This window comes from Scardinius erythrophthalmus (genome assembly GCF_964197995.2).
Source record: "Scardinius erythrophthalmus genome assembly, chromosome: 2".
Classification (NCBI taxonomy): domain Eukaryota; kingdom Metazoa; phylum Chordata; class Actinopteri; order Cypriniformes; family Leuciscidae; genus Scardinius; species Scardinius erythrophthalmus.
Window position 1 is genome coordinate 62,774,935 of NC_138222.1, and position 12,039 is coordinate 62,786,973.

At 36.3% G+C, this 12,039-nt stretch overlaps 1 long non-coding RNA gene across 1 annotated transcript; it reads right to left on the reverse strand.

The window, feature by feature from the left end:
* Window positions 1–1,360: 1,360 nt before the first annotated feature.
* On the reverse strand, window positions 1,361–5,521 carry LOC308684283. Its single transcript, XR_014029339.1, has 4 exons — window positions 5,430–5,521; window positions 3,319–3,367; window positions 3,083–3,113; window positions 1,361–2,242 (listed from the first exon to the last, which is right to left on the reverse strand). It is a non-coding gene; the product is annotated as an uncharacterized lncRNA (long non-coding RNA).
* Window positions 5,522–12,039: the final 6,518 nt, after the last annotated feature.

The window sequence follows — 12,039 nt, forward strand, 5'->3', positions numbered from 1 at the left end:
TAGCAGAAGGCGTCAGGTTTTGATTTTTTATCTGTTGATATTTGATAGAATCCACAATGCCATGTATCTGAACAAGAAGTCCAGGACCTCCAGCAGAAAAATATGCCCACAACATTAAAGATCCAATGGTATATTAAATTGTACACATGGGGTACTTTTTATCCTTGTGTTCACCAAACCCATCTAGTGTGTTTGCTGCCAAAAAGCTCTGTTTTAGTCTCATCTGACCACAGAACCCTGTGCGGTTTGAAGATCCAGTCGTGTCTGACAATTACATTTGCTGGAATTTGTTTTTGGATGAGCGAGGAGGTTTTTTTTTAAACCCTCCCAAACAACATGTGGGGATGTAGGGGTTGTTTGATAATTTTTTTTTAGGCTTTCTGACCCTAAGACTCAACTAATCTCTGCAATTCTCCATCTGTGATCCTTGGAGAGTCTTTGGCCACTCAAACTTTCATACTCGCCGTGCATTAAGACAGTATAGACACACGTCCTTTTCCTGGCAGATTCATAACATCTTTAGTTGGTTATAACTTCTTAATTATTGCCCTGATGGTCAAAATGGGGATTTTCAATTCTTTAGCTATTGTCTTACAGCCACTTTCTAGTTTGTGATGCTCAACAATCTTTTGCTACGCATCAGAACTGTATTCTGTGGTTTTACTCATTGTGATGGATGATTAAGGGGATTTGGCCTTTGTGTTTCCTCATATTTAAACTTCTGTGAAACACGAAGTCATAGCTGGACAGTCTCATGTTCCTAGTCACCCTGGTGTACTAAAAAAGGTAAATATTAATGGGAATATAATTCAGAGATATTTTACTCGTAAAAAATTCTAGGGGTTTCAATAATTGTGGCCAACATGTTTTGGAGAAAAACATTTATTTCATAATGTGATTTCCCCCCACTTTCAATTCTTTTACTTCAATGAAAGGTTAGAATTTTGCACATTTTTTGAATGAAAGATCACAAGGATAATCGATGCAGATTTATTTTTTACAGCCAATTTTGATCATATTTACCAGGGGGTTCAATAATTGTGGAGGGCACTGTACATCAGCTGGGAAAGCATGATTATTGATTTTATTTTACATTACATTACAAAACAGTAACATATATATATATATATATATATATATATATATATATATATATATATATATATATATATATATATATATATTGTATAATGCAATTAAAATGAATGCTTGTAATTTAACAAGAAATAAATATAATCTAAACTCCAGAACAAGTGGTTCATTTACAAAGACAAACAGAGTTTCACCAAGGTCATGGAGAACCAGAAAAAAAACATGCAAACGATTGCTCATCAAACATAAAATAAAATCTTCCAAAAATGACAATCAGAGTAATTTAATCACATTACAAAATCAATGAAAAGAATAAATACAAATAAAATAAAAAATAAGTACATTTCACCTCATTTTCGTCACTATTTTCTGGTAAGAGAAAAGCTCTGCTGTAATGTGAGAGTTTCTAGCCCTGAAATCATCAGATCTACAGTAGAAAATCCCAGAATACAGTATGTAAACTTCTATAATTTAGAATTCACTGCTTTGACTGAACACCTCTCCGTGATTTTATACATCATTACATACACATATTTTTATAGATTAGAGTGCTCTGCTTTGACTGTATTATTGATAATAATAGCAGATGAGATTAATACCAGACAGATCAGTTCAATAATTTCTAAACAGATTTTAAACTAATTTGTTAATACATTCTTTGGCATGTTTAATTTCATTCAGAGTCTCCTGAAATTTAGCAGCTGTTTCACTCATCTCAGGAATAAGTTTCAAAGACATGTTTTTTTCTGTTATTTTGTAATCATCAAGAATTTGTAATAGATCATTGATTTTGCCGTTTAGTTGCTTATAATGCAGTTCGAGAGGTTTGTCGATTCTCCCCATGTTCATGGATCTCACTCTTCTCAGTATTTCCTTATTTTGAACAGAATTCTTCTTCATCTGCTTAAGCTCTTTTACTGTGTTAGAAATTGTTCTCAGATGCTCAATCATTGGGTTGGTTAAAGACAAACCCAAATCCACTATGACTTTGATTCTTTTTGTTGCTTCTACCCAACGTCCCACTGTAGTTTCCTCATGTTCATCAGTGATGTCGTTCAGCTTCTTAATTTGATCAGTGAGAGTTTGATGATTTCTGTGAAATTCTGAGTTCAGTCCCTTAATGCTTTGTTGCAATTCGTTTACAAGTTTCCTGAAATAAAAAAATACAAAAAATGTAAAAAAAATAAAAATAATCGTAAGTAGACAGCACTGGATATTCGTTTTGTCTGTTTTATGGTTTAACAGCCAAATGGCACATATTATATTAAGCATTATGCACATTGTAATTGTCATGCTGTACTTTTGCACTATAGCAAACTAACAACACTATAAAACTCCACAATAAAGGCTCCTTTGTTAACATTAGTTAATTCATTGGCTAATAGAGGCTGTGTTCTAGTTTGTATGTCCTTCTCTTGATAACTTCTCTCCATCTCAGATGTACATCATTGCTGTGATGTTACACCAGTGTCCTTTACTGGCAGAACCTGCGCTAGTTCAACTCACTCAACTAGAATCATTTGTTTTATGATCTGTATTTCTATTTGCATGCTTGGGGTGTTGAATAAAATATTTTTGAGCAAAAATTATGATAATAATAGAAAGATCTAGGTAAAAACAGTCGGCTTAAAGTATCTACAAGTATTATATTATTATCTCATAAGTTAATTCATATATAGAGTTGTGTGTGTGTGTAAATGAAATGTGAACTCAATCATGTTCTGTTGTGGTTTAAGGAGCTGCTGAATACAGTATAAGTTACACTGTCCATATAAACTTCCCTCGTCCACTTCACGAGTAACTATTGATTTAAAAAATGTTGAAATTAACTAAGATTAATAAAATGCTGTAATAATAGTTAATGTTAACTAATGTAGTTAATTAATGTTAACAAATGAAACCTTGTTGTAAATGATGTACTCATATTGATAATCAGTTGATTATAAAGCTAATACAGATAAAGTCAAAGCCTGGAACAAGAAACACTTACTGATACATCTCGTCTGCTTGAATCACTTCACCTGTATCAGACATTAAGCATTTTCAAAGATTACTCTAACGATCATTCATAACTAACAATATATATATATATATATATATATATATATATATATATATATATATATATATATATATATATATATATAGTGCTGTGATAGAAGTATTGTAGTATCCTGGAGTAACCACTAGGTGTCGTGTTTGTATTACAAGTGTGTGTGTTCTGACCTGTTGAAGAAGATGTACACGCCCCCATGAGTGTCTGTTGCTGTAACTGCTGCAAACAGAAGTAAAGTGATAACTTTAACTCAATGTAGCCTATGTAGTAGTCTGATTTATAGTGAAGATACTACAAGTATGTAGGGCTGGTATCGTTAAAAAAATTTCGATACCAATACCGATACCTTGATTTCGATACCGGTTCCAAACGATACTTTTTTCAATACCAATTTTATGAAATCCATTTTAGCAAGATTAACACATAACACATTACCTCAGAAAAACTTTGGTTTTATTTTTTCAGTTTGACTCATGCTCCTTAGCCAGTGCACAAAGAAACACATTTTTTTTTATAAAGAGCTCATGCTCACCAAAGCTGAATTTGTTTGATCAAAAATACAGTAAAACTTGTAACATTGTGAAATAGTATTACAATTTAAAATCTTATTTGAATATATTTCAAAATGTAATTTATTCCTGTGATATCAAAGCTGAATTTTCAAAATCATTACTTCATCGTGACACACATGATCCTACAGAAATATGAAAACAGTTTGCTGCTTAATATTTTGGAAACTGATACATTTTTTCATGATTCTTTGATGAATAAAAATTTCGAAAGAACAGCATTTATTTGAAACACAAATCTTTTGTAACATTACACGTTTTAAGGTCATTTTTGATCACTTCAATGCATCCTTACTGAAAAAAATTCTGACCAACCAACACATTTTCGAACGGCTGTGTACACTCAGTAGTCATTATTGCAATATAAACACTGTCAGAGTGATCAACAAGGTATCTCTTCATTTACCAGTCGAAGACGGAGCAACTTTCTGTTCTTATGCTTACTCTGTGCACTGTCAATATTTGTCGTGGTACCGGTCTTTGCAGCAATTAGTTTACCGCAAATACTGCATCGCGCGCTGTTGGCATCGAGCCTGGAGAAATGTAGACACACTTTTGATCGACTTTTCCACATCTTTAGGGTATTGTGAGTGTGTGTGCTCGCGTCTCAATTGAGTATGTGCGCGAGTTTGTGTGTTGCGGAGAGTACCGCGCGTCTTTTGTGTGTAGAGTTTGCGTGTATGTGCGTGAGCGACTTTAGGTGAGTCGTTTTGCATTTCATATGTAGCCTATTTGTTTGAGCACTGACGTTGACGAGTTAACCCCTTAGGTATCGAAATCTGGTACCGAAAAACAAGTCATTTTTCAATACTCGATAGTATCGAGGCAATTCGGTATAGCCTTCCTAAAAAGTATCAAACTCGGTACCCAGCCCTACAAGTATGTAATGATTTTGTGTATGTATTGAAGTTGAATGTCACATTCTTTGTTCTGTATTCCTGCAAGGACCTGTGCATAACATATTTTCACTCCTTGTAAACTTGTGTCAATACGCTAATTCTCGCAGCCGCCATTTTGAAATCGAAAGTGAGGCTCTGGTGGGAAAAACCCCGGAAGTAAAGATAAACAACAACGCCTTTGGACTACCAACCTGAAGCTGCTGCCGCGATTTACACTTTTGGATGTTAATATCCAATATAGGATATGTGTATAGTTCATTCCTGCTTCTTTTTTTACTTTCTGAATTATATAAAAAAAATATTTTATTTATAAATGAATTTCACTGTATATAGTCTAAAGTATGAAAGAAATGTATGTACAGTTTTAGAATTGACACAACATCATTAAACACAACAATACTCCATCGCATTCACGACTCTCCTGTGATTAAAGGCCACACTTCCGGTTTTCTTCCCACCGGAGCCTCGCTTTCGATTTCAAAATAACAGCTGCGTGAAATCAGCGTATGACAACTCTATCTCACGACCAATTCATACGAGTGAGTACGAGGTGGCTAATTCATACGACTGGACAACAAGTTGGGCAACTTGTAAAATATGTATGATTTAGCAAAAATGTGTACGAGTGAGGTTGTATGAATTCGTACAATTATCCACCTCGTAAAATTCATACGATCAGGTTTGTCAATGACGTGACAATAAAGTAAAGGAAATCACATCAATGTTAGAAAAATAAAGATTTTCAATTGAATTCATCCATGATGCCAAGATAAAGCCATGACTCATAAACTGCTAAATGAAATGGAGACTCACGCTGGACTGAAGGATGATGTCAAACACTGTGATCAGAGACACCGCTTGATAAGGTCACCAGTCTGTGTGTGTGTTCAGATCTGTCAAACACACTGAGAAAAATCACCATGAGAAAAACATCTACAATTCAAAAGTTATCAATCTTTATTTCACCTGCTGAAGCAACAAGAAGTAACAAGCAACGGCACACCTACTGTACATGAGCCAACGAGCCTTCATCACACATCATCTCACTCCCTAATGAAGAGTCATTGGCCCAACATGTAGGTGTGCCGTTGCTTATCACGTGTTTTTAAAATCTAAGCCATGAAAGAATAAAGGTTTTTTTATATTTTCTAAAATTACTCGAGTGCCTTGGATTGTTTTTTCTGAAGAGTGGAACCATCCCTAAACCCAAAGAGCACCGAAATACTATTTAAAACCACACACTGTCTGTATGCTTTCAATATCATTAATCAGTTTTCTTTCCAACTCGTTTGTTGTTTTTGAAAATATCCTATTAGTTTATCTTTTTGAATTTAAAAACGTAATACATACGTAAAACGTAAAATTAATTCATGCAGAAAAAAATTGAGACTTAGTCAGCATCTTTTCTAAATACTATACACTAGTGAAATATATAAACAACTAAAATATATATCCATCTGTGTGTAATGGGAATATAATAATAATTTGCTATAAATAAAGAAGTATGAATATTCTTGCTCACCTGGAGTGAGTGAAGAGCGTCTGAAGAGGGATTTGCTCTGACTGAAATACTGATCATATTTATATGCTTATGCTCCATTTATATTCTCAAGAGTTTCATTTCAATATGAGTTTACAAGGAACAACAGACTTAGGCCTACACATCACTACTGCAAAACTATCCGGTTCCTCTTTTGCCTTTGGGTGGTTGTCTGGAAACTGTTTATTTTCTCTTTCACTTCATGCCAAGTTTTCCAGCAAACTGCTTCAGTGTGTCCTGAAATATCCTGGTAGTTTTTCTTATTATACTGATGAATATCAGTGTGTCTGATCTGATCTGATCTGATCTGATCTGATCTGGTTTTGTTGTTGTTGCCAGTCAAGTCACCTTTATTTATATAGAGCTTTTTACAAAGCAGCTTTACAGTGATAACAGAAAAATGAATGCAACAAAGATTGTTTTGGCTGGACAGGAGATCTAGAATAAAGTTATTGTCCAGCTTAAGTACATTTTTAATTGATTCTTTTCTGCTGTGAGAATCACTAGTTATTATTAACTTATGGGCCATTTACACGTCAGCGTTTTCAACTGAAAACAGAAGACTTTTAATAAGTTCTGGCCGTTCATTTACACGACAACTGCGTTTGGTGGCCTGAGGCTTATAGGGTTAGTGTTGGGATTAAGAGTTCAAAACATCGCCTTCTACAGTCACATAATTCAGTTTAAAGGATAATTTTGGTATTTAGCACTTTGAGTCTTTTCTGGTTTGTTTTGGATGAACTAGAGTGGTGGACACAGAAATTTTGATGATGGGTCCCGTCTCGACTTTTTGACTCGTTCAGAATCGCCTTTGACCGCTTCAGAGTGGCTGTCTACGGGCATGCACAAACATGTCCTTAAAACAACCCTTAATGTTCGTTTTCAAAACTGTGCAACTCACCGAGTGGTTAGTGGTGTTCGTTGATGTTCCAAAACAAGTAGTGTAGCGAAATACAGATTCTGTCATGTTTTATTTGGCGTTTTGTATAATCCCACTGATTTCTGTTGGAGGACTCATTGCTCGTTGATATTACTGCGCTTCAGACTCAAATATCGAGCGGAAGTTTATACGCGGTTGTGAGGTATCTGAAAAAATAGTTCCACTATAGCAAATAACATGGATTGAAATCATACATTGCGCCGATATATTTGTTTTTAATCATCAACGAACACCACTAACCACTCTGTGAACAACCAAACTGACTGCTTTACGACCCTCCTCGGAGGATCGTTTGGGGACGCTGACACCTCTGTGCCCTAAAGCGACGAACCGGCAGGGACAACCAAACTGCCAGCGCTGCAACCCTCCTCAGAGAGTCACCCCCCAGAGGGCGTCAGGGAGAAATGGGCACCGTTTTTTGATGAGATGGAAACCGTTTCTCCCCAGAGGGGACTGCCCTCAGATGTCTGACGGCCTCTGCGTCAGGACTTCTTCTTAGTCAAAGCCTTCTGACTGCGACCGCCACCCAGACCCCCATTAATGTGGAGGAGCCAGAGTGGCGACACTTTGCTTTTCACTCTGTGCTGTGAGGAGCTCGTAGACGGCCAAGACTGCTCCCGCCCAGCAGTCTCGGGAACATTAGATTGGTGAGGAAGAATCTCCTGGAACACCGCTGATTGTTTCTTCGCCTCCTGAAACCTCTCGACGACCGTGTTAACTGAGTCGCTGAAGAGGCCAGAAGGCGAGAGCGGAGCATCCAAAAGAACAGATCTATCCCTATCTTTCATATCAGACAGATTTAGCCAAAGATGCCGCTCCGTGACCATCAGGGCTGCCACAGACCAGCCTACTGATTTGGCCGTCTCCTTGGTGGCCCGAAGAGACAAATCTGTTCCGTGACGCAATTCTCAAATTCGTGGCTTTTAGTGACGATGCTGACTCAGGAGGGAGATAGCTTGCAAGTGTCTCTTTATCCCAAGGCATCGTCACACAACCATGTTGTTTATAATATTGCTGTAGTTAGACGTTTGAGTGTTAAACACACGATATGGCTTTCTCCACGACCTTGATACCTCAGTGTGGAGGTCGGGAAAAAACAGCAGTCCCCGACGAGGAGGCTGTGATCTAGATGGTAGAAATATTTCATCTTATAACCTTTTCTTTTGAACTTACTGTTTCTCGGCTGGCCACTAGATATTTAGTTTAGCGACAGCATGAGTCACAACCTCCATTCGCTCCTCATAAGCAGGGGTATGAGGTGGCAAATCCTCAAAATCCCCTGCATCAATGCTTACAACATCCAGATCCTCAGAACTGGATAATTATAGCACTGGTACCTCGCCTCGGGGAGAAGAAACCGCACACTCAAAAAAACTGATCATGGGCATTCATTGGATGAACATAAATCACTAATTTTAGATCAATTCAAATATTATACATTTATAAGGAGATGTATTTTTGTTTTTACATGTAATGAGAGTGAATTTACTTGGATCAATGACTGAAGTTTACGTTTGTGGCCTGACCCCGCCTACTGCGCGTGTCACTGAGAGCTGTGGACTGTGTTCGAGAAACTTTTTTTGCCGCCTTCGGAGTCGAGAACTTTCGACGGATCCTGCTAAAGTTGGGTGAGTAACGTTATTCAAGACATTTCTAACAATAACAATGCAATTTCTTACCCAGTCACAGTTAAAATAAGTATTTTACCCCCTCTTTATGTACACTTTGTTAGGCGAAGCTGTATTCTATGGTGAAAAAAAAAACGTTTCCGTTGACATTGAAATCAGTAGTTTTACCATTAAGTTTAAGTCTGTGAGATGTTACAATTGTCTGTAATCTGAGGTGTTTTGTTTTGTGTATTGTTTAAACTATAAGAAACTAATTTTCTGGTGATACAGTAAGGAAGCGATCGCATTACTGACAGTTCTCCGCACTTTGCAACGGTCGTGATATGACGTCACATTCTGCGGCATATTTTTTAAAAGCATAAATTCAGTAATGTATAACAAATAATGATATCGAAATGTAAAAATATACAATCTACTTCAGTGATGGGTCGTTCATTTTGAACGAATCTTTTTCTCAGTGAGTCGCCAAAGTGATTTAAAGTGCGTTCCAATCGACCGTAGTGGACTTAACAGAGGGCATTCCGCCATCTTAGTAAGATTCAAATCCAAAGGGAGCGAACATGTTTAGTTCGAAGGGCACTGCGAACCATGCTGCGGACGGCATAGGGAATAATGGAACATCCATAGAGAGGTAAATGCGCACCATGTCACCATCAGTCAGCACTTACGATGGTCGACTGGTGGACCTCTTTCATATGATTATGAATGGGTATAACAAAGTAAAAGTGTCGAGAAGCAGCTGAGACTGTTATTTTTTTGTTTTTCTTTATTTATCTCAGGAATGTATTATGAGGCAGCTACAATGCAAATATTATGACCATGGATTAAGAACACATTCACATGATTAACTAATGATTAACTAAATCAACATTCATTTTCATATTGCTTGCAGGCTCATCAAAGTCTTTCGCAGTGCCCAAGGAGTTGTTCAAATAAAGATACACAACATTTTGGCTGTGTTGGATGAGGTATGTTATATTTAAGCTATGCTTAAACACGTAAATATGTATATCCAATTTCTACACATGAACAGCTATTTCTTAACTTTTGTGTATTTTCTTTCTAATATTAAAGTGTTAGTTCACCCAAAAATGAAAATTCTGTCAGTAATTACTCTCCCTCATGTTGTTCCAGCCCTCGTAAGACTTTCGTTCATCTTCGGAACACAAATTAAGATATTTTTGAGGAAATCTGAGAGCTGGATCACTCCTTCATATGTTATTTAAAACAATGTTTTAAATAGTCCAAGTGATTACAGTGGCTCAACTTTAAGTTTATCAAGCGACACAAATTTTTAGCGTCTTTTAGTGCGCAAACAATATACAACTTCAGTCATTACTCCAAAATAACGACTTTATTCAACTATTCATTTTCTTCTATGTGTGCCTCTGAGTGAGTTCACATAGTGCAACAATGCAGCGCTTATGTGTTGTTTGTCACATGCATCACACACATGACCAGCCTCAGCCAATAGTGAGCCTACGTTCTGACGTACAACCCAGAAGCGCTGCGCTGTTACACTACGTGAACTCACTCAGATGCCCACATTACACTACGTGAACTCACTCAAATGCCCACATAGAAGAAAATTAATAGTTAAATAAAGTCGTTATTTTTGTTTGTTTTTTGCACACTAAAAGTATTTGTGTCGCTTGATAAACTTAAAGTTGAGCCACTGTAGTCACTTGGACTATTTTAAACATTGTTTTTACTAACTTTCTGGGCTGGCAAGTTTCAATTACAAAGAAGCCTATGAAGGAGTGAGACAGCCCTCCGATTTCATCAAAAATATCTTAATTTGTGTTCCGAAGATGAACAAAAGTCTTACGGGGTTGGAACAATATGAGGGTGAGTTACTGTACGTTCACATCGCCGCCAGCGAGAGCGGCAAAATTAGCTCCCGCCACCCTGCCAAGGACGCTGGAGAAAGATTTGGGGACGCCTCGATGCTCTGACGTAGAACCAAGGCTATCTTTTTATCCAAAATACCACAAAAACAGTAATCCACATATCCAGGATCCAAATACTTTAAATAGTTAATTTATTCCTGTGATCAAAGCTGAAATTTCAGCATCATTACTCCAGTCTTCAGTGTCACATGATCCTTCAGAAATCACTCTAATATGCCGATTTGCTGCTCAAACATTTATTAATATCAATGTTGAAAGCAGTTGTGTACAATTTCTTTTCACAATTCTTTGATGAATAGAACGTTCAAAAGAATAGCATTCATCTGAAATAGAATAAACATAATATTAATAACATAACATAATAAATGTCTATACTGTCACTTTTGATCAATTTAATGCATCCTTTCGGAATAAAATTATGAATTTCTTTCCAAACGTTAGAAGATAATGTTTTAAAAGCTTTTATGTGACACTGAAGACTGCGGTAATGATGCTGAAAATTCAGCTTTACCAAGACAGAAATAAATTGCATTTTAAAATATATTCAAAAAGAAAAGTTATTTTAAATTGTAAAAATATCTCACAATATTTCTGTTTTTGGATTAAATAAATGAAGCCTTGGTGAGCAGAAGAGACTTCTTTTAAAACATATATAAAATATATTTCTGTTTGTAATGCAAGTTTAGTGGGATGTTTTGTTGTTTTGACCATTACACACACACTGTTTGTGTTTCTTGTGTTCTCCAATTTCAAGGATTGTGAGAAGGCTGAGAAAGCAAGCTGAGATGGTCCTATGGGATCTGTGTGGTCCATGTGGAGGGTGCACAACAACCACCAAAAGAAGTGTCAATTGTAATTCAGAGAGTAGAGGTACTCGAGGAAATTCAGACTGTGCTGTGTGCCATCACTTTGCTTATGGACTTAATTTGTCCTCTGGATCTGAGGTACCCATCCAACCTGCAGCATACTTTCGAGGTCTTTCAAAAACTGAATATGGACAAAGGCTATTTCGGGGTTTATTCGTCAGTTTTTAGTTGTTGTTTTTTTTTTTACATGATGTGTTTTGTCTGCATTTCTGTTATAACTGTTTATAGCATTATGAAATGAATAAACTGTTTGACTTGCTATTTGATTTGTTTGCTTTTTTGGTGTGCATACTGTAATGGCATATTTTTAATGTATGCAACAATGTGAAAGAATATGGAAGCAATTCTATGATCAGCACAATATAGTCAATTTTGAATATTTGCCATTCTGTTAGACCTATAGAAAAACACATTGGTCAGTGTAATACATAAGTTATATTTTACTCTGGAAAAATTACATTAGTTTAATGTAATACACTAAGTTTGACTTTCAAGGAAAAATACATAAGGTCAATGTAATACAGTTAAGTTTAATTTAA